This window comes from Podarcis tiliguerta (assembly GCF_965153285.1).
Source record: "Podarcis tiliguerta genome assembly, chromosome: 1".
Taxonomy (NCBI): domain Eukaryota; kingdom Metazoa; phylum Chordata; class Lepidosauria; order Squamata; family Lacertidae; genus Podarcis; species Podarcis tiliguerta.
Genome location: NC_139534.1, coordinates 102,409,212 through 102,432,807, shown reverse-complemented (window position 1 = coordinate 102,432,807; position 23,596 = coordinate 102,409,212). Strand labels below are relative to the sequence as shown.

Genomic DNA, 23,596 nt, shown 5'->3' with positions numbered 1-23,596 from the left:
GAAGAACCGTCAGGCAAGCACTGAAGATTTTGTGCCCCCTCCCAATCCTTATTTATTTATTTAAAACACGAGGCTGTAGCCATGAGTCTTTTTATGCATTCCCTTGGAAAATATAACTTAATTGCTTTCTCCACCGCTACCCCAAACCAGGACCAAAGCAAAACAAGCTGTGTAATCCACAGCCAGGAATACCTCCCGTCTCCCCAAATGGTGATTGGGAAAGTATGTTGATTGTTCTGCTAGCCTCTTAGGGTTAACAGGCATTTAATCAAGGGAAAGTACAACACGGGGAAATGGTTTGGGGCAAAATGCTAACTTGGTTTGTAATAACGCGTTGTCCTTGAATACTGCGACTGAAAGGAAGTTTGCAAGGGGTGAGGAAGGACTGGGGTGTGTGGGAAATGATCGCCTTTGTGGCCGAAAAAGCCACCTGCAGAACTAGTAGGTCGTCCTCCACCAGGATGCGATGTTAGAATAATAGAATCATGGAGCTGGAAGAGACCCTGAGGGTCATCTAGCCCAACCCCCTTGCAAAATGCAACAATATGCAGCTGTTCCATAGGGAGTTCGAGCCTGCGACCTTGGCGTCATCAGCACCACGCTCTAACCACCAGAGTTGTTCTTTCTCTTTTTCACCTTGAGCCTACAGAGATTTCCTTTAGCAAAGAAGTTCGGCTGAAATCAAGGGTGGAAAGGAGTATGTTTAGGAGGGTTTTGCTGGCTGAGTGTGCGTGAGAGATGGGGAGAGGGGAAATGGGAGTGCGCACACTCGCGAGTGCTTCGAGATGTGCGCTGGGTAACTCTCGGAGCTTGGTGTAGCGAAGATGACGCCAGGAAGGGCAGGATTCCTTGAATGGATATGATATGTCTGCCAAATGGTGCTTCACAAACTCATTCAGCCTAGAGGCGATACTGCAAGGCTTTATATGGGAAAGAGGGAAGGGGGGTGGGTGGGAGAAAGAAAGAAAGAAAGAAAGAAAGAAAGAAAGAAAGAAAGAAAGAAAGAGAAAGGAAAAATGCTGCTGCCACAAGGTCACTTTTTGCTATCTTAAATAATTATGACCATGATAATAGCGAAAACGGGGGTGACACGTCAGACGGAAAGAGATATCTCTCATAACGGAGTCGATGGGACGATGTTGCTCAGACTGAATGGGAGGATCCGACTACTGTACCTGATATCTTTTCTAACCGAGGCACTGAGAAGGACGGGCGCTGCGGGTGTGTGTGTGTCTTACCCATGCCAAACACTCCCACTGCAGGGCTCTAGCCTGCCCCCAGCTGTTCTCCTAAGCGCCAAGTAATATTGCACGACTGTAGCGATCAGATTTAAGACGCGCGTGACAGACTCCTCTTGCCACAGCTTTCCATTTGGGACAAGCAAGAGACCGTAGTCTCTTCAAGGCCCTGCCTGCTTCTGGGCCATCCCGCGAGGCACCGTCTTCGGAGCCACTTCCTTGGCTGTGTTGGTAGAAAGGAACACCCCCCCCTCCCGCTTTGCCAGTCAAGTGCCAGCAGCTAAGTGAAAGCTAAGAGGCCCACACCGCTCCTTAATAATCATTATGACCGCTGTTTATGAAGAAGAAGGTGGAAAGAAGTTGAGGACTGGCAAGACAAGAACCACGGCGACCTCGGGGTGGGGTGAGGGGTGGCCTTCCGCAGCCATTGAAAACAATGGGAGGTTCGCCGTTGGCTTGAACGGGTTGCGGTTTGCAGGTGCAAACGCTATCGCTGATTTCAGGCTTTTGAGAAGGCGCCTGTATTTTCAGGATGCCTGTCCCGCTTCCTCGCCACCTTCCCGGTTCATGTCAGTGCCAGATGAGACGCCTTGACTCCAAAAGGAACTGATAGCAGCTCTTTTACTAACCGCTTCCGGTTGCTTCCTCTTTATCTTTTGCTCGATGTTCCTAAATGGAAAGAAATCGGAGGCTCCCTGGATCCTCGTCCTCCCCACAAACTGAGAGTTGGGTTCTCGGATTCCGATTTTCCTACATAGCCTCCCAAATTAACGCCTGCTTTCTTTCCACTTATTTATTTGTTTATTTCTCTTTCTTTTTTGGGGGGTGTATAAACCATTTAATCAAAAATCAGATCTGAGATCTTATGATGAAAGGCGGTATATAGATCTAATAAATAAAAATTATTATTATTATTATTATTATTATTATTATTATTATTATTATTTAAAAAGGAAAGCGCATCTCAAAGCTACGTTGTGGGTAAACTAATTTTCAATAAAACAGCACATCTTAAAGACGACTATGCATATCTAAATTATCTTTCCTGCACGATCCAGCGAGGAAGCTGTTCTGGGAAGCCCCAATCGAAGGGACTAGGAGGTGGCGCAACGACGCTTGGACAGCAGACTGTATGGGAAGGAGAAACCATCCTTTTCTTACAGATGCTCGGTACAGTTTTTCTTTGGCCCGGATCTGCTCTTCCAGGTCCCAAACCTGAGAAAATTTTCAACTGGAGATGCCAGGTTTTGAACCTGGGACCTTGGCTTCTGCATTGTTTGGAACCATAAGAACCAACCCCTAGGGACCGAGGTCCCTTCGGCCCTCAATAAAATATTTGAGGGGGCTTCCTTCCAAAAAGCTGAGGGGAATTCCCATTCAGATTGTGTGTGTGTGTGTGTGTGTGTGTGTGCCATGCCACGTGACTGTATATGTGGGGCGGGGCTTACCTGCCCCCCCCCCCGTGTTTTATTCAAATTGTCACCCGTGGTTGGAACCATTGGTCTGAAATGTGTACTAGGCACATAATGAACCAGGAGTCTCCTGCCATAAAGAGTGTTTAAGAAAGGAACCTCCCATGAATGAAGTGATCGGTTTGTGGTTAGGACCATAGGAGCCAACTCCTAGAGGCTTCGGCGGCTTCGGCCCCACAATAAAATATTTAAGGGGGATACACACACTCCAAGTTGATGGGCATTCCCATTCCAATTATGTGTGTGTACTGCGTCATGCGAACAATTATTAGGGGCGGGGCTTACGTGGACCCCCCCACAATATTTTATTCAAGTTGACGCTTCTGATAAGGAGCGTCTGACACACGTATGTTGGAAGAATTTAAAAAACATAGAATAACTTTAGACTCGAACACTGATGCCTTTGTTTGAGTTTCTAAGGTGTTCTACGTCTAAGGTGCACCGTCAGAAGCCCATTCTTATCAATAAAATAAAAGACACTGAAATGAAACAAGGAGCTCATTTACCGAATAGCTCAGTTGGTTAGAGCATGGTGTTGATAATACCAATGTCGCATGTTTGATCCCCCTGTGGGACAGCTGCATAGTCCTGCATTGCACGGAGTTGGCATAGATGATCCTCGAGGTCTCTTCCAACTTCTACGATTCTATACTTAATCTGAAGGATTGGCTCTGCTCAGCGCAATATGTCCCACCTGGGGCTCTTGCGATCCTCCAAAGCGTATGAAACTCTGCGCAAGCCCTGCGTCAACTTGAGAGGGAAATAAGTACTGAACTCAATGCTGCTTACTTCTGAATACACATGTATAGGATTGTACGGTAGAAACGCACTCCTGTAAAAAGGTAAAGGTAAAGGACCCTGGACGGTCAAGTCCAGTCAAAGGCGACTATGGGGCTCGGCGCTCATCTCGCTTTCAGGCCGAGGGAGCTGGCGTTTGTTCACGGACAGCTTTCCAGGTCATGTAGCCAGCATGACTAAACCGCTTCTGGTGCAACATGCCTGCTCAAGGGTAGGCACAGAAGCCAATGGGACTTATTCTTAGGCAAAGGTGCAGGAGAATGTAGCCTAAATCACCAGCGACAAAGACATTTCCACAGGGAATCCCTCGAGTGGAAAGCCCTGCTAAAATTCATTTTTTTAAATATCTGCAGTGAAACCGATTAACGTTTTGTATCCTAATTTGATGGCCGAGGCAATTGCTGACCTGAACAACCACGCGAAGCCAACTATGCGCCTCTTTTAGACATTTGGTCAGTTCTCTAGCAGCTGGACCGGCATTCCAGTTAACTTGAACCTTGGATACTTTAAAACGGGTTTCCCAGTTACGTTCAATAAAGGCTAAATTATCTTTAACCGAGGAACTTCGAATTAAGGTGGGATGGAACTCCTGGCCTGGCCGGGGCACCAATGGCAGGTGGCAAGTGGGTGGGGATGACCCCATAGTCAAGCGCGTGGTGTTAATAGCCCCATAAGGACAGCACTCCGATGCTTCCCATACTCAGTCAGTTCCAGGGATGCTTGTCCACAGGAATATATTTTTTGGTTGCATTTAAATGGAACAAAATTCTGCTAGCACTTCTGGAAAGCTTCCCAAGCAAAAGTGCCCATGTGCACTTAAAGAAGAAACAACGCAAAACGAGAGGACGCTGGCTTGACTTCCAGGTTCGATTGTTGTCAGCTCACTTTCTTAGATCTAGAAGTCCGATACAGCCCAAGCGAAACCCTTGTATGTTGCCCTGATGTGAATGGGAAAGCTCTGACTCTCCTGCTGACTTTCCTAGGACTTCAACACACGCTTTGCTTCAGCTGGACTGTGCCCCACTGGGATGCTGAAACCCACGAGATTTACTTCGAATTAAACACGTTTAGGAATCATAGAATCGTAGAATCATCAAATTGCAGATTTGTAAAGGACTCCGAGAGGCATCTAGTCTAATCCCCTGTGACGCAGGTTTCCAGCCCACAGTCATTTCTGGATGGCCACGATGGGGTGTAAAATGCAGCCACAGGAGCCAACTCCTAGGGTCCGAGGTCCCTTCGCTGCCTCCCAATGAAATATTTGAGGGGCCAGACCCTCCAAGTTGCTGAATATTGTCATTCAAATGGTGTGCGCGCGCCAAATCATGTGATCCATTATGGGGTGGGGGCTTACCTGCTCCCTCATATGTTATCCAAGTGGGCACCCCTGAATGCAATGGAGCCAAAGGTGGGGATTATTTGTTGGTGCTACTCAGCGCATGTGAATAAACTTCGGCATGCTCTCATATATTGCCTGGGAACTTGGTGTGTGAAAAAGAAGGCAGGGAGGCAGAGCATATATGTAGAACATCTGGTGGCTGCATCCCAGACAAAGGTTGGAAATGCTTGCGGGCTTCCCACAGGTTTCTGGTTAGCCGCTGTGAGAACAAGAGGCTGGAGTATGCGGGCCACTGGCCGGATTCAGCAGGTTCTGATTATGTACCGATGCAAGCCGAAAACTCCGAGCTAAAGAGCAGGGCCTAAAGGCTACTGTCAGCATTCTCTGATCTCTGTCCAGGAAGTGGAGAACCGCCGTCGAAACTTATCGAACATCAGTCCTAGAGGTGCGACTCAGTGACACCGGTTGGCTTGGTTCTTAGGTTAAGGAACCCGGTGGAAAAGTTGGGGGGACCACACACACACACACACACACACACAGTGTGATGTTCGTAGCTTCCCTGTCTTGCCTCTTCGGAAGAGTGGGAATGCTGCGATCTGCACCTCATCCAAGCCAATGCGAAACTTGTAGCCCTCGGCCGAGGTCTGGATCATACCAATTCTGGGGAAAGGACTGCAGCTCAGTAGTACTGAATGTGCCATAGGTGCAGAAAGTCCCAGGTTCAGTCCTCGGGATCTCCAGGTAGGGATGGGATTCGGGAAAGACCCTCGCCTGAGCTCCTGAAGAAGAGGCTCTGCCAGTCAGTGTCAATGCCTGGCAGCTGTCCAAGGCAGCTGTCTACGCTCCCAATAATTTCTCCCGACCTTCCTCCCCAGGACTTGGAGATGGACTAGGGCGTACCTGCTGCCTGAGTGACAGCGCCCACTCACTTGCCAGTTGGCAGGGGCCGCAATCAGATCCTTTCCGACACATTTAGAAATAAGGAAGCAAATAAGCTCTTGAAATATACTCGGAATCCTGTAGTGATTTCATACTCTTTATTGCAGCTTGTAAAACAGTGATTGAATTGCCCCCCAAACCTACATTATTTACACAATGAGTCTCGTCTGATTGGCTGATTCTGCTTCCCTCCTGGAGCCTGATTGGTCTTTTCTTGCAGGCCAATCAGTTGTTGCATTCTGCGATCCTGCCAGCATAATAGGCTGATTAACTTCTTCCTGGAGCCTGATTGGTCTTCTCCTGCAAGCCAATCAGTTGTTGCATTCTAGGATCCTACTTGCCTGTTGCTCTAGGATCCAAGGTTAGTACATGACAGCTCTGTTAAAGGGACGCTTTTAATTTGGTATCGTTAAGATCCCCCACTGTCTTCTTCAAAGGGACAGAGGAGAGGAGGCAGGTACGTCTCGAGAAATGAAAAAGATGCAAGCGCCTTGGGCTTCGCAGAGCAAATCCGAGAAGCACCCGAGGAGAGAATCTGGCAGATCAGGTCCTCCTCCTGCTGGTCAAATTTAGGCCCCTTGGATAGCCAGCAACCGGAGGTCAAGGGAGACTGGAGTGGGCATTGCCTCTGCATATTTCTGCTTCTGAATTCTCTGCCTTCCGTTTTGCTGTTAAGATTAATTCATTTTATCCATCGCTTGTTACATTGGGGGGGGGGGTAGTTTTAAAGCGATGGACTACTACTTAAAAATGCAAAGATGCCACAAAACAGCCGAAACCACATGGTTGGTATGTGCACCCACCAGCAACCAATAGCAGGGGAAATATCCTTCGCTACCCAACTAAAAGAGGAACACTACAGTGGTACCTCGGGTTAAGAACTTAATTCGTTCCGGAGGTCCGTACTTAACCTGAAACTGTTCTTATCCTGAAGCACCACTTTAGCTAATGGGGCCTCCAGCTGCCGCCGCGCCGCCAGAGCACTATTTCTGTTCTTATCCTGAAGCAAAGTTCTTAACCTGAAGCACTATTTCTGGCTTAGTGGAGTGTGTAACCTGAAGCGTATGTAACCTGAAGCGTATGTAACCCGAGGTACCACTGTATTATGTTTAGTTAGTAGATACACTTTTTACGGTGTTGAATTGAAATGGTGCGTTGATTGCTAGAGTTTAAAGGGACCGCTTGGTACGTTGCCCATCACCACGGTGGCATCCAAACAGTCCGTTCAGGACAAGGGCACTAAACTTTTGAAGACAACCCATAACCCATCACTGGGAAGATCGAAAACCGGCCGCTCGGAAGTCAGTTCCCTCGAGTTCAGAAGTTCCAAATCCAGAATAAGTTCTGAAGAGAAAAGGAGTCGAGCAGAGCTCTTCATCCAGATTCCCTTCCTTGGTGTCACAATGGAACCTGCAGCTAAACCATTTGTAGCCAACCGTTGCTCTCAAGGAAGGAGTCAAACCGGATTTGACCAGGGAGGGCCAGAGCTCTTGACAGTAAAAGAATGGCATTCCTACGTACCTCCATCAATGGATATTTCTGTTGCAAACCCAAGAGAAAGCCCAGATCAGATACTAATGGAAACGGAAAACTGACATCACATAGAACGCGACAAGCTGGATTCCCCCCCCCCCTTTATACCCAGCATTAAGCAGAATTCACACGTGACGCATTTCCTACGTTAAACTTTGGCTTGCAGCTCTGCAAAATATTAAGCTGTGGCCGCGCAAGTTCTCTCTTTTTCTGTGGAGGTTTGTTTTTAGCTACCTTCTGGTTTTAAAATGTTCTGAGGCATTTGCTCCACTTACAGTAGGACCCGAAACAGGTTTCCGCCGAAGTGGGGCTTCTTTCTGAATCTGAGTGGGGCTTCTTTCTGAATAAGACGGCTTAGCAAGCAGTGCTTTATTTGTGGCAGGTTGGGATTTTGGCGTTCCACAAACTACAGGATTTAGCTCCGTGTAAATCCATTTAACACTGAGCGAAATGAGAAGGTAATCGAGGAGGGGAAACCCCTCTCCCTCCTCCCTTTCGTAACCGGATGCCCACCTTTTAATACCCTGCTTTCGGTTTCTAGGTTCTCAAATCTCAAATCGCTGTTCCAACAGTACTTCCGATATCTTCTCGCTGGCCAATGGTCCTCCGAATTAAGGCAACCGCAGAGTAGCCAAATTTACTTGGAAGCCATTCCTGTTGAATCCAGTGGGGCTTCTCTCCACGAAAACGTATTTAGGAGTGGGGTCCTCTTGGAGCCAGTGTCAGTTTACGCAAAAGTAAGCTTTAAAGTAAGTGCGGCTAGGATCGCAGCCTCGATCAACGTTTAGGATGCGTGCTGCTTCTAAGCATAGAAATGTCCCCTTAGCTTCGGTGGCATTTACTTCCGCGTGAAATGCATAGGATCGCGGAACTGATGTGTTAACACAAGCCAAAAAGTTCTTAAAGTGATCCAATCCCTTTGGGGGGTGGCATGGAAGTCAATTTTGTCCCAGGACGCGATCCTTGGTACGTTTATGTGGAAGTTAAAGTCAGAGAAATTAATGTGAACCATTCCTATTTGTATTTAATGTTTAGCTGTTACTCTTAACCACATTTAATAGGAAGGAGGTCTGCTGAAACCAATGGGACTTGCTTTCCTCCTAAAGTTGGCAAGGATCGGGTACTATCACTCCCCTTTTTTTGTTTTCCACGTATTCGAAAGGATTATTCTTTTGTCCAATGAATACAAACTAAATTATCAAAGCACGTTGAGGGATAAAATGAGAAGATAATCATTAGGGGTTTGTCCAATATTTCACACGGAAAAAAACACACCCACCATCCTTCAGGCTACCTTTTTACATGTACTTGTCCTTAACCTTTAAAAGCAACGGCTGTAAATACAAGATCTGTACTTTCTCTAATAGATTTTCCTAGGAGCTGGTGACAGAGAACTGATTTCTTTTCTATTAGGCTTTAGCACATCTTTGTTGAAGGCCCCGCAGAATGACCACGGATTAGAATTCGATTTGCATCTCTTAGGCTCCCTGTGTGGTCTTTGTAAGGAGCTTGTAACTGTTAAAATGACTTGTTAGGAAGCGTGTGGGCTCTCATCCCTCTGCTTTTGACAGAATGATTGAGAAATTCAGTTCGCCCCTATAGGATTTAGCCTGCGGATTCCACCTGAACCTTAAGCAATTAGACCCTAATCTCAGCGCAATCATATGGGAGTTAGGATTTCTTGTACTTTGTTTACTCCGGGGTTCTTATATATAAAAAGCACCTCGATTATTTTAAACGAACTTTGTAATAATATTGTCCCAAATGTTACAGAAATGCACCCAGCTTGGAATGCTGCCCTGATAACCTAGCAGCAGCCAAGGCTTTACTTGAAGTTAAGAATGTTATAATAAACTTCAGTCAGAGAACATGCATGGGAGTTATCCTACCTTCACTGGAAACCTCGGATGCAACAGTGCTTTGCAAACTGACTTCTGAATCAACCTGTAGGGCAAGCAGAACCACTGAATTCAAGGGGATTTACTTTCAAGTAAACCTGTACTTAGGACAAGAGTGCTAACAGCATTCTGGAAACAGGACAGACCAAACTCTGAATGTTCATTTCTGTTTAAACACACACACCCAATTTATTTTATCATTAGCAAGTTAGTTTCTCCCAATCTGCTCTGCAAAAAACTGTAAATGCACTCAGAAAAACACCCCAAACATAATTTATATTAGGGCATGAGAATAACCTGGATTTAACAAACAAAACTAATCAAAGTTTGAGCCCAGACTAGGGAAAATGTCTGTCTGTAAATAACTAAATGTTCCACTGAGCAAATTAATCTGAGCTGGATACATATGTGATCTCAGAAAAATAAGCATTTCCTAATGAAAAGTCTTTTCAGGCTTTTAATATATCTTTCCTTCTCAATATTACAAATGCACAGTGGTCAATTGTGATCCCAGCCCCCAACCATAGCATTGCTGTCATGGTGATATCATATTTCTCCAGAACTCAAACCACAGTATTTTATTACAGTGGGGGGGAACAAGCCGGTGGGGAGGGGGAACTTTGCTTGTGCAAATGCCACAGCCACTTTTGGAACAGGACCTGTGACATCATTGGTGTTGAGTGACACATCTCCCCTCTCCTGCCCACTCCACTTTCTGACCATTTAAAAGTTTCATTTTAATGATTCCGCCCCCCCTTTCTTTAGAGGTCGAGCACTATACCATTCAACTGCAAGATCATTCATGCAGCTCTTTTAAAATATGGCGTGCACCGCAAGGCTACCCCTTCTCCCCCTGCAAAAACACTTTGTCATTTCAAGAAATGTCTTAGTGTTTTATGGTCTGTATTCCACATCTCCAGAGCTGAAATACATGGGTACCTCTGCCCTCCCCCTCCCTGCCTGGTTTCCAAGTTCTGAACACGACAGCAAAATTGTCAACCCTGCAGCATGATCCCTCCAGAGTACTGGGACCAAATTATTTATTATTACCTCTGGGCTGCCTGCTGCAAGACCGCAAATATTTTATACACAGTAGTTGGACGTGCACAGCTTGGTGCTGTGATGACACACCACTCACTCAGAAGGGGAAGATGAGGAAGAGAGAAGAAGCCCAATGGAGGAGTTCTACAGCTGCTTCAGGCAGTGGCGTAGTGTGGGTTGTCAGCACCCGGGGCAAGGCAGGTAATTTGCGCCCCCTAACCCGGGGCAAGGCAAGTAATTTGTGCCCCCCCGCTGCACTGTCCCTCCCCCAGATAGTCCCTAGCTCTCTCTCCGCACCGCACCGCACGCCTGGCACCCTCCCCTCCTCAGTGGGCGGCGACCCGGCGGTTCGGATCGGATTCGCACAGCCAGCACTGCAGTGAGAGAGAGTGAGTGAGCCAGGTAGGGGCAGAGAGCTGCGAGTGCGAGCGCGCCCCCCAGATGTTGCGCCCGGTGCGGCTGGCCCCCCCTGCACCCCCCACGCTACGCCACTGGCTTCAGGTCCTAACCTACTCACAACTGTCAGCATTAGAATTCAGTAACCACTGAATGTGCTCAGTCCTCAGTGGGCTGTTTAGGGCAGGCATAGGCAAACTCGGCCCTCCAGATGTTTTGGGACTACAACTCCCATCATCCCTAGCTAACAGGACCAGTGGTCAGGGATGGTGGGAGTTGTCCCAAAACATCTGGAGGGCCCAGTTTGCCTATGCCTGGTTTAGGGAGTTCCCCTCCCTTAGAATATTCCCTCCCCAAATGCTCCATCTCCTAAGCCTGTTACTACCCCGTCTCTCTTGAGTTTGCGCACGTGTGGTGCTACTTGGTTGCATAAGCAACTGCACTCATTTTATGTATTTTATTTTAAAAACAAATCTACCGCTTGAGCATAACCTTTAAGTGGCCTGCTAGAAATATTGAAATTACTACTAAACCAGGCTTCCTCAACCTCGGCCCTCCAGATGTTTTTGGTCTATAACTCCCATGATCCCTAGCTGGCAGGACCCCTAGCTAGCAGGGATGATGGGAATTGTAGTCCCAAAACATCTGGAGGGCCAAGGTTGAGGAAGCCTGTACTAAACGGTTAAAAACCAGTTAACAACATTTAAAGATCAATAACAGCAAAGGAGATTTGAAAATGTCAACACCTGCGTGTCTGGATAGGCTTGCCTAAGCAAAAATGCTTTAAGCTGGCACTGAAAGGAGTACAGTGAAGGTGCCTGCCTGATATTAACAGGTGGGGAGTTCCGAAATGTCACAATGCAACCACACTAAAATACTGATTTCTTATAGCTGTGGAATGTGTATTATGTGACACAGGTAACAATACAGTAGTACTTCGGGTTAAGAACTTAATTCGTTCTGGAGGTCAGTTCTTACCCTGAAACTGTTCTTAACCCGAAGCACCACTTTAGCTAATGGGGCCTCCTGCTGCTGCCGCGCTGCTGGAGCACGATTTCTGTTCTCACCCTGAAGCAAAGTTCTTAACCTGAGGTACTAATTCTGAGTTAGCGGAGTCTGTAACCTGAAGCGTCTGTAACCCGAAGTACCACTATACTTCTGCAGATCAAAGCAGTTGAGTGGGCACATATGGGAAGATGCAATCCCGTAAGTAAACTGGTCTCATGCCCTGTGGGCTTAATGGAACTCTCAGACACTCCCAGTGGAACCACCAAGGTCCCCTGCCCTTCCTATTTATTTTTTAATTATTATTATTTTAAATGAGTTTATATGGCTTTTTTGGTCATTTGATAGGGGTTGCCTGTTTCTGGGAGAGTGTTTTTTTTTATTTTTAAGGTCTGTGCTGCATCTAGCTGTAACCACCTGTGATACAAAATCAAACAAAAATTAAACATCAAGAAGAACTTTCTGACAGTAAGAGCAGTGGAACGGACTCCCTTAGGAGGTTGTGGCCTCTCCTTCCTTGGAGGTTTTTAAGCAGAGGCTGGATGGCCATCTCTCATGGATGCTTTAGTGGAGATTCCTGCATTGCAGGGGGTTGGTTGAGATGACCCTCAGCGTCCCTTCCAACTCTGCAATTCTATGGTTCTGTAGGAGGAAAGGATACAACACAGCATTGCAGTAGTGAATGAACCTCTTGGTTGACCAGTCTCAACCAGTGGGATTCAGAGCACAAAATAAGACACAATCTTGTTTACAGGTGTGATGCATCATATAGATGGTTTCTCTAGCTGGTTCCAGACATTGGGAAGGGTTTTTGTCCTCCATGTCCAAAGATAGGCAATAACAAAATCAACCTGGAATATATGTAAGTGCACATGACAAGTCAAAGGGAACATCACAGGAGAGAGAATAAAAGTCCTTCAGGAGAAGTAATAGAGACAGAGCTGGGGAAAATAAAGATGGATGGGATCAGAGGTGGCCTACAGCCATTTTAAATGGATAGCATTATCACACTGCTGGTGACAGCAGTTGACACTGTTTGTTTAGATTTACTTGGTTACAGACTAACTGTAAGTGGAGAATGGGGAGCAGAGTCATTGCACAGGAGGTGACAGATCAGATGTGCTACTCTCATTCTTCACCAACATGATGGACCTGGGTCACTGACTCTATGTATCAAGCTTTTATTTTATGACTGTTACCTCTCCCACTATCCTAAAAGCTTCTACTCTCTTTCACGTCATGTGACCTTATGATCTGAAGGCAAGAGAGCTCCACAAACCATACACACCTTTCCCATGCAACTTTAGGCAATTAACTACTGGAATGAATGCATCATTCTTGGAAGCATGGACTGTCATATTGCTAATCTGTTTGCTAGCTGAAAAAGCAGCTTTTGTCTTTTAACCGTTGCATGCTATTAAAAGATTGTAAATATTGTAAAACGTTTTGTATTTTTCCATTTAAAAAGAAAAAGATTGAGAAATGGCATCCAAAAAGGGATCAGTAACGTGACATTTTTCTCCAAGCAGAAGGAGCTGGAGAAAAAGTGTAGCAGAAACAACTTGTGTTGAAACTTTACTGACATGTACTTTCTGGGACCATTTATATCCTGTCTTTCCATTCAGTGTTATTGTTTCTGTATTTCCTTGGGTTCTGTATAAGCCAAACAATTTGGGTTTAAAACATTCCCATAGGGAATCCCGAGTGGGCTGAATATTCTTTCTTATTTTTCATTTTTATCCCTCTTTGTATATTTTTATTTGACTCATTTTTTTTTTACCAAACTGTACTATAAGGACAGAGGCATGTTGTTGTGACAACAGAGGACTTATTATCAAGGCTGATTAATGTAATTGTACAGTTATAGGTAAGACCAAGATTACAGATAAATGCTGGGTTGAAGCAGGACCAAAGTTGAGGTCACGGAGTCTGATTTGGATGTGAGATGAGATAAAAACATGGCCAGCTCAAAACACAGTGTATGGCCAGGAGCCAAAAGTGAGTAGCCAATTGAGAACAAGACTAATTACAACTCATTATGTGTAAGCGGAAGTATTTTCGAGGAACCAAATTAGTTGAGCCATAATGTCAGAAAACATTAGCTCTGAATATACCTTGAATACTAGTTGCTGGGAATCACATGAGGGGAGAGTGGATGTCACACTCATGTCCTGATTGTGGGCTTCCCATTGGCATCTGTTCAGCCATTGTGGGAATAGGAAACTGGACTAGAAAGGCTTTTGGCTGATCTAACGGAGATCTTCTTATTAAAGAACCAGACTTGTTCATATCTAGATCAGCCCAGATGTTCCCATCCACATTTCCATGTACTATTATCACATAAAGGTGGTTTAAGTCATAAATAAGGCATGAATTGGTTTAGGGCAGTAAAGTGAGAAGAGGTTGTGTGCAAAGTCAACAAAAACATAAGCAGAAAATGGAGGGTACCTAAGCCTATTTTGGGATGTGGGTGGCGCTGTGAGTTAAACCACAGAGCCTAGGACTTGCTGATCAGAAGGTCGGCAGTTCGAATCCCCGCAACGGGGTGAGCTCCCATTGTTCGGTCCCTGCTCCTGCCAACCTAGCAGTTCGAAAGCATGTCAAAGTGCAAGTAGATAAATAGGTACCGCTCTGGCGGGAAGGAAAACAGCGTTTCCGTGTGCTGCTCTGGTTCGCCAGAAGCGGCTTACTCATGCTGGCCACATGACCCGGAAGTTGTATGCCGACTCCCTCGGGCAATAAAGAGAGATGAGCACCGCAACCCCAGAGTCGGTCACGACTGGACCTAATGGTCAGGGGTCCCTTTACCTTTACTTTTTAAGCCTATTTTACAAGCTATTGTGTCGAGTTGTTCTGTGTGGGTGCCTTGGGCTCTATGCCGCCTATACTCCCAGATACAAATGGAGTGCAAAACAGCCAGACAAACAAAATCTGCTAATGCAAAGAGATATTCTGCAGCTGCAGATTTGGCTGATCTGGTCAACATGGCTGCACGAGGCACTATGGAGTTCAAAATGTGTATGGTCCTAAATTCCTTGGTCTTGTCACTGAGTGCTGTCTACTGATAATGGACAGAAGTGAGATCAAAGATGTGTACCTCACTATTAAACTCTGTGTCTGACGCGTTATTTTACTCATTTTGGCTCCAGGCCAGTGCTCCATGAAATCAAAGAACTTTGATTTTAAAGGTGATTTAAACTGAATATGCAGAGATCAACATGTGTGTGTGCGCGCGCGCACACACACACACACAGAGAGAGAGAGAGAGAGAGAGAGATGTTCCATGAAAGTCAGTACCATATAGCACCAGATTACACAGTGCAGTCTTTGTGTGCTGTTTTAAATATCTTCATGCAGGCATTTATATCACATGGAAAGTTATTACCACCCACCATGTACTCGGTGAGTTTATTCCACAGCAGTGCAACACTTTCTTTTTGGATGTTTGGGAAAGAAAATTAGTCCAACTTCATGGAATACAACTCTAACTTTTATTGATAGTACCTGCCCTGTGTAAAATTCAGTATCTATATCTATATACTTAAAATAAACACTAACTATCCAAACTCTAGTACAAAGGCTGCTAACAACACACACGTGTGTGCATCTCTACCTACAGAGTCCCCTCCCTCTTCTGAAATTAGAATAGGTTGTGGTGCCCAGAACAGTTTCTCAGATTCACATAATGGGCCCATGGGCCTGCAAAAGTTGGCAACCTATGTTTTTCATGCATCATCAACAGTTCTGCAACAAGATAATTTATTAAGCCAATTAAATATATTACAGTATGGGCTATACTTTCCCAGAAGGCCCTGTAACATTCCAAGACTTAGGCTGTGATTCTATCCATGCTTCTTCCTAGAGTAAACTCATTGAATTTCATATAACTTACCGTACTTCTGAGTAGGCATGGATAGGATTTTTCATGTTTTATAAGCAGACATCTGATTTTACAATACATTTGATATGTGCTGCTAGGTTAGCAGGCAAGTGTAGGAGGCACGGGACAGGACATGTGGCTCACACAACTCTCTCCTCCAACACTTTGCTGCCACTCCCCAGCATTTGCCACCAGAGGCAACTGCCTCACTTGGTCTTACTTTAGGACCAGCCCTACCGTAATGCATACTTTTGGTGTGTATAACTCATGGGTATCCAAGGCCAAGTGGGTTCCACCAAAGGTGTCTTTTCCAAAACCTGCCCCTAAAACAACAGCAACAACCCTGGAGGCAGCACTGTCCTCGATTCTTACTGCCTCATCCTTTTGCTCCTGCAGACAGGACACTTTCTAGACCTGTGGATAGTGGAGCTTTAGGCATGTCAATGCACAGAATTGCACATGAATCGCTGGATCTTGGGCATCTTTGCCTTTTCAAGGGCTGTTAGCTATTTCTGAAGGTTAAAATTGTGAGGCATTTTTCTGGTCTGGTTTAAGAAATGAACTGACAGAACGGAGACCCAGAAAACTTACAGACAGCGGTTCTGGAAATAACATTAAAAGGAAAGGAGGTGAAGACATCTAATTGCATTTCTCAATGGGACATTAGTTAAGTCATAAAAATGCAGCTGTCTTACCATGTACAAGGAACTGGAAGTTTTATTCAGGCAACAAAGAGATTTTCTAAATCCCAGAACCAGAATACTATTAGCCATTCACCCATTTTCAGTATTGTGACTTCTGGATAGATTGTTAAATGACATATGGAAAGGGTGATTTTAATTTTCTTGAGGGATAGCAAAGCTAGTCGGAAGTCATTTAATAAGCTCGATTAGCAAGTTGTGTTGCCCTATCTATAGCTGGTAAAAATATGTTTCATTTTCAGCTTATAAAGAGTTGCAATTTAACTATCAACTTGCATAACCTTTCACCAACAAAATTTGTTTCAGCGAAAGATATCGCTTTACCTATTTTGTACCAAATATTTCGGAATAGCAAAACATCTGTCTGTATCAAATGTTGGGGAGAATGATTAGAGTTGTCAGTTGGTGACATTTGCAGTTAAATCAATTACTTACCTTCTAACCAATTCATATTTTTACCAAAACCTCAATACAGATGTCTTCCTTGAGATGTTGAAAGATGTGTATGATAACTTGCAACTTAATGAATAAAAGCTCCCATTTGTTGTTGGATAGAAAAGTTCTCTTTAATATGTTCATTTTCATTCACACTTTCTTAGGAGTAAGACCCATTGAATTCCCAGGAACTAATTACTTTGTAAACATCTATCAGATAGAGCTGCACAGCTTTAGTTGATCAGTCTATTGATTGAACTGATTAAACTTTGTAATCATCCAAATTATATATTTTTCACTCAGTCCACACTTGTAAAAAACAAAAACAAAAAACCTTTAATATAATTTTAACTTTCTGGTCCTGAACATAAAACATGGATGGAAATTCCATCAAAATCAACTGGACTCACTGCCTCGTAATCACCCTGATTTTAGGATACTGTAGCACAGAAGAAGGCTACTGCTCTCAGGTACACAAAACAGGCTGATTGCAGAGAATTAGAATGGGGAGATAGATATAGAGGGCTTCTCATGCATTAAACTACTGATAGATGCAGGTCTTTCCTCCCATTGAGCTCCATTTTGGTTGCACCCTACCACACTGGCTGCAGGCATAGAAACCAGTTTCCAAATGCTAAACCACTGCATTGGGGCATATATATCTCTGATAGGGTTGAAAACATGGGAAAGCACTTTAATATTTTGCAGATATAGCAGGGAAACATTCTAAGGAGTCCAGCATCCTATACTTTTTGCTTCAAGGCTTTTCTTTGTTGTCTTAGGGCTGTGAAGGCCACATCTTCCATGCAAAAAACTGATTAGCAATACAGAAGTTCCCTTTACATTTCATGGAGTACCTTGGATTTCTTCCTTATTTGTTCTTGCATGGATTTTCAGTCAATTTCTCGATTGCCTGATTAAGAGGAGAGTTCAATAAAAAAAAAATGGAATCAGGCCTTGTAAAAACAAGAAATCAGTCAATCAATCATCAATCAATCAATCAATAACCAATTATACTGGCTGTATCATTAATAAAGAAGAAGAATTAAACTAAGACTTGGAAGAACCGCTGCAGACATTTTCCACTCTAGCTTGGGTGTGAGATTTCTAAACTTAATGTCTCTCTGACTTCAAATACACTCTAACCATGAGTTATTAAGATTGCCAGGAGGAGATTGCCTGGAATTTTGGGATACCCCAAAAGTGGTTTTTAAAAAGGAAATTTCAATGGAAAGCCAGATAAAAAGGTATTGTGCAGTATGTCCCTGCTTAAAATGAGAACAAGGAATGGAGCATTGCAGTTAATTAGCTCTAGTCAGCGCTGGCCGCTCTGCAACATTTCTTACAGCCGTGTTCTATCTGAGCCTTAGAGTAAACATTTCCCACATGCTTGATGCAAAAAAAGAAAAAAGAAACCTGCCAGAAAATAAACATTTTAGCCATTCAAAATCTGGAGGCATCACAATGAATCTTTCCAATAACGAGTGAAAGGAGGTTTGAAACCCTTTGCTGAAGAACAGAATAAGCCGTTGACCATTCGTGATTGTGTTCTTATTTGCTTGGCATCTTATTCTATCCTTACAGGACAATCCACACATACCCTAGTCATACCCCAAAGCGGTTGGATTTACTTATGTTGATTTAGTCCCAATGAAATAAATGGAACAAAATCGGCTGAAATCCAAGTACTTCAGGATTAACCGGGCTGTGGATCAGGCTGCACATTATCTAGCTATATTTATTGTTTGAAAGTGGATCTTCAGTGAGCATTTTATTGTAATTGCATTGCTTTTTTATTTACCGGATAATTGTTTTTCTTTGCTATCAAGTCCTCATTTAAAATAGTCTAGTTAATGCATTACAAATAATGAAGTGCTACATTGCCTCAATTATTTCTGTATTAAATATATCCTGAGCAAAGTTAGATATGTGAAATATTGCCATTTTTCTCAATTCCCTCAAAATAGCATTTAATCTTCTGATTCAGCAAAACTGACTACAGAGCAGAAACACTGTTTACAAGTTCCATCAGCTTACTTTTCTATGGGAAAATATGATAACACGTTTTATTGCCTTTTGCAGAAAGTATTTGTGCTTTACATTTTTTATTCATTAGGCACAATCACTGAATTTTAAAATAATCTCTTGTGTACAAATCATTTTGTTTCAACACATATGCATAATTCTTAGATTCCTTTAAAAAAAGATTACTTGCTTTTCCCTCAGAGTAAAAATGCCAATCCGATAAATATGGATTGTTCAAAAATGTTTTAAGTGTTGGTTAATATATTTCTTGCAATATATATCATAATATTAAAGATAATTTATTAGCCAGTTTTATATTGCAATGTTGTCTAAAAAACGACTGTAGCGTACAGTTCATTTTTAAAATATACAAAGTGATTTAATATATACAAACTGAGAACATCCTCTTGTTGCATCTCCATTTAACTTTATTTTATTTTTAAACATTGCAGTCTATATTGGATATTCTTTGAGCTTTTTCAACAAAATCCTACTTTAGCATGGGTGGGGGAATATTCAGCAAGAAATCAGATGTGATAATTACATGCCTGCTACTCAGCGTTTCTCATAAAATAGGCAATAACATGAAATTTCGATCTTTCAGTTGAAAATACACAGAACCATCCTGGACAGAGCCACCTTTATTGGGAAAAAGTGAATAGGGTTTTTGGAATGGGATTAATTAGCCGAAGGAAGTATAAGGACTTCTGCTTTCAGAGACAAAGTGCTTTGCATCATGAATCTGCTTGTTATTTAAGGGCGGATGGGGGGGGGGGAGCTCCTAAAAATCAGATCCCAAAGGAAGTTCATTTTGGGTTTGACTGAAGCCAAGTATCTCTAGCATCTAATGCGCAGAACATTTTCTCCCCCCTTCAATTCTTTTCCATGACCAACCGAAGAAAATAATTTCACACTAATTATTTAATTTTCAAACTTAAAATATATTCAATGCAGAAAACGGTACAAATGCCCAATTCATAGATTCCTAATCACATGTCTTTTCAATTAAAAATATATCCAGCATTTATATTTTGTGTATATTCCTAATAATCAGCTGTTTGCACTTTCATATAAAAATATCCAACAACCCAGGTACTCATCTGTCAATCTAGCTATCTATCCAGACAAACATAAATATGTTAATGAACAAAAACTTTGTGTTTTCATGTTAAATATTCCAGAATTAAAATCCTCACAATATATACCTTTAAAAGCATGGTTTAAAAAGCAAGTACTCTAGACTGTTGTTTTTTTAAAAAAATGCTTGAAATGGCATTTGAGTTCCTTGGACAAATCCACCATCAGTAACAGGGAATAAAAGGGTATTCCATTAGCAAATATCACATTTAATGCAATCATCTGAGTCAGAAAAAAGTTTGCGTTAAGAAAGGTTTTATTTACATGATCCAGATGTCGATATTTATTTAGACTGGAGTTAAGCAGAGATCTTTAAATGAGCAAGTGCTTCTCTCTCACTCGCTCTCTTTCGCTCGCTCTCCTTCCCCTTTGGCTCATATTGGTTTCTGATATTTTAAAATGTGATTTTAACCTATCTGTGCACACAGAAGCAATGCAAACTCTTTGTTTAATAGGACCTCCATATCCTTTTTTATTATTAAGCATCAGATTTCATTCAAAGAATTGCAAGCTAATTTTCAGCAGACCAGATTATTCTGAAATGGTTAACCTTTACAATACATAAAAACAAGGCCTGACATTTGAATAAATAAATACTATTCAAATAGCTGTATGAGATTTGGACAATTAATCAGTTATATTGCAGAAATGCAGTTGTACTAAATGAAAAGGAAGCTTTGGGGTGATGTTGAAAATTGAATCAGGTTTATTTGTCAGGACCATATGACTTGACGTAAGTCAAGTTACACAAATCGCATAACCAAGAATCTTGGAAACAGGCAGTTAGAAATTTCTGACACGCACACACGTTTCTGCAACTGCAAAGCAAGCAATCTTTTCTCTTCTTGGCATTCCTTTTCTCTTTCTGATTGGAGCAATGGTCCTTCTCAAGGAAGTAAGAGTCTCCAAATATTTGATAGCATTTCTTTACATAAGCAAATAATGCAAAAAAAGAAAAAAAGGAAAAGGTCCTCTGTTCCATTCCACTCCTTCCCTGCAAGAACAGAAGTTTGAACCAAGACTTAGGCATATTTTGATATCCAAGGGATTTAAGTGAATCGGGACTAATTTAAGTACCACTGATTTCAGTGGGTCTCTTCTAGTTTGTTGCCCTGGACTCCTTTTAGATGAAGGGTGAGATATAAATTTGAATAATAAATCAATCAATGGCCCTATTTATTTATTATCAGTGATGGCTTACAGGCACACTCATTTCTCATGACAAAATATATCAGAAAAACAAAAGGCAGAATCATAGAACTGTAGAGTTGGAAGAGATCCCAAGAGTCATCTAGTTCAATTTCCTGCAATGAGGAATCACAGTTAAAGAATCGTTGACTGATGGCCACCCAACCTCTGTTTAAAACCCCCTAATGAAGGAGAGTCACAACCTTCCAAAGGAGTCCATTCCACTGTTGAGCAGTTTTAACCATACTCCTTTTTTGTAGTTTCAATCCATTGGTTTGTGTCCCACTTCCTGCAGTAGGAGAAATCAAGCTGGCTTCATCTTCTGTGTGACAGCCCTTCAGATAATAGAATATGGCTATCATATCATGTCTCAATATTCTCTTCTGTAGGCTAAACATGTCCAACTCCCTCAACTGCTCCTCATAAGGCTTGCTTTCCAGACCTTTATCATCTTAGTCCCCTTCCGCTGCCCATGTCCCAGCTTGTCAATATCCTTCTTCAACTGTGGTGCCCAGAACTGGTTACTCCAGGTGTGGTCTGTGTGTATATTGATATAGTGTCTGGTTACAGAATTCATTTGGAAAAAACACTCTAGCCATATTTTGCAACTGTAGGTATTAAATATGTACAATGTCCACTTCCTCACCATCTTCTTCTTTGGCGATCACTCGTAGCCGAGTAAGATTGTCTTCCATAAACACAGTTTTAACAATGAGTCCGTAAGTGACTATGGAGGCCAATTCTGGATCCACATGTCCTTCCACAATGGGGACCTTGGTTTCCGGGTGGGAGTTGATCACGGTGTGGATTTGCCAAGCGTGCCTTCCTCTTAGCACGTTTCTTCCTTGTGTCCTGAGTTCGAGTGTCTTCAAAGCCCATGACACCTTTGGTAAAGGCTGTTCTCCAATTAGAGCACTTGCAGGCCAGTGTTTCCCAGTTGTCAGTGTTTATACTACATTTTATTAGATTTGCAGCTCAGTCTGCCACTGGACCTGTTTGTCTGGGAGAATAGCAGCTGTTTTGTGCATTGTACAAGAATGCAACTATTTTGCTAGGGGAGAACAAAAGGAAAAAATGATTGGGGAGGGCTTGAAAACCAAGACTTGATACTAGCCATGATGCTTACTGGGTGATGTTGGGCCACAGATATGAGTATAACATGGGAAGAGGGGATAATTTTGTATGCCACCCTGACCATCTTGAAAGGATGGAATAAACCATGTAATGAAAACAAGGTCAATTTAAAATGAAATCCTGTTCAAATTATGTCACAGAGACTTAACCCCCCCCCCCCCGACCCTATCGTTAGTTTGGAGTTAATGGATGTCTCTGTGCAGTGGGGTGGAGCAGAGTGGGAGAAATTCCACAATGTGAGAGCCACCACAGAGAAGACCCTGTGTTCCTTCAGTACACAAAGGGACACAGAACCTCCTCCATAGATGTTGTTAGAATATAATGACTCTATGTGATAAGATTGCTAGATCATTGTCAGTCCGCTTGAAGTAGCTGAGCCCAGGCCTAATCCATTAGGGCAAAATGAGACATCTTATGAAGCAGACTTTAAATTTTCAGAGCTGGGGCAGGATGTAGGCAGCTGACGCAGAACAGTGACGAAAAAGAAAAAAGCTCCAGTAGGAGGATGACTCCGATAAATCCAAAACATAAATGGAATTGGTTTCCCAAACCACTTTCTTTCATTCTGCTGTTAACAATGCAGAAGAACGTACAGGAGAATGTCTTCCCTGAGACGTGTAATAAGAAATCCATATTATAAGCTGCAATCAATGAATTAATAAATTTTTCTTCCTTCTGTTTTATGCACACACCCACTGCCATCAAGACTCTTTTATACCATTAACTTCCACTGAATTATTCCTGGAATAAAACCCAATATAAATAGCACATTGTCTCCATTGTCTTATGGGTATTATTTACCTGTATCCAATCTCATGAGGATTGATTCAAACAAGTGAGAGCTAATAGAGATTATTAAAATTTCCAAAGGGGAAACAAAATCTTTCAATTATGTCAGTGTCCTCCCCCCACTTCTTCCTCATATATTAGCTTTAATTAAACATTGCCAATAAATGTGATGGTCATCAAAAATCAGAAAAGGAAGTAGGGGAATACAAAAGGCAGAGTTGCATGAAAATGTATTTCACCGCTAATGGTTGGCAGGAAAGCATTAAAGCACAAAAGGAAGCCTTGTATAGTTGGAAAGCTAAAGAGGTAAAAGACAAATAGAATAGGTAGGATAAGTTTGAAGGATGGGAATGGAAAGTCACTTTCCAAGGCTCTGGTATTTTAATACCAGAATAGCTTTTGTTAAATAGAACGGAACAGAATAGAAACATTTTGTACTAAGTTCTTGTGGAAAAAAAACTTCCATTAAGTTATGCATTTAAAACTAATGAATTAGAGTGAGATTGCATATATTTAGAGAAATATTGGACCTGTGGTCTAATCATGTCCATTCAGACCTAACATCGATCGATTTAAATTCTGTGAATGCTTTGTAATCCTAAGGTCTCCATAGTGAACCTCAAATCTCTAGGTATGCAGGTTTTCCTC

The 23,596-nt window shown here is 42.8% G+C and overlaps 1 long non-coding RNA gene across 2 annotated transcripts in view; it reads left to right on the top strand.

Moving 5' to 3' along the window:
• LOC310683692 overlaps positions 1–23,596 on the top strand; it is a 48,944-nt gene that overhangs the window by 6,167 nt on the left and 19,181 nt on the right. The window lies entirely within an intron of this gene.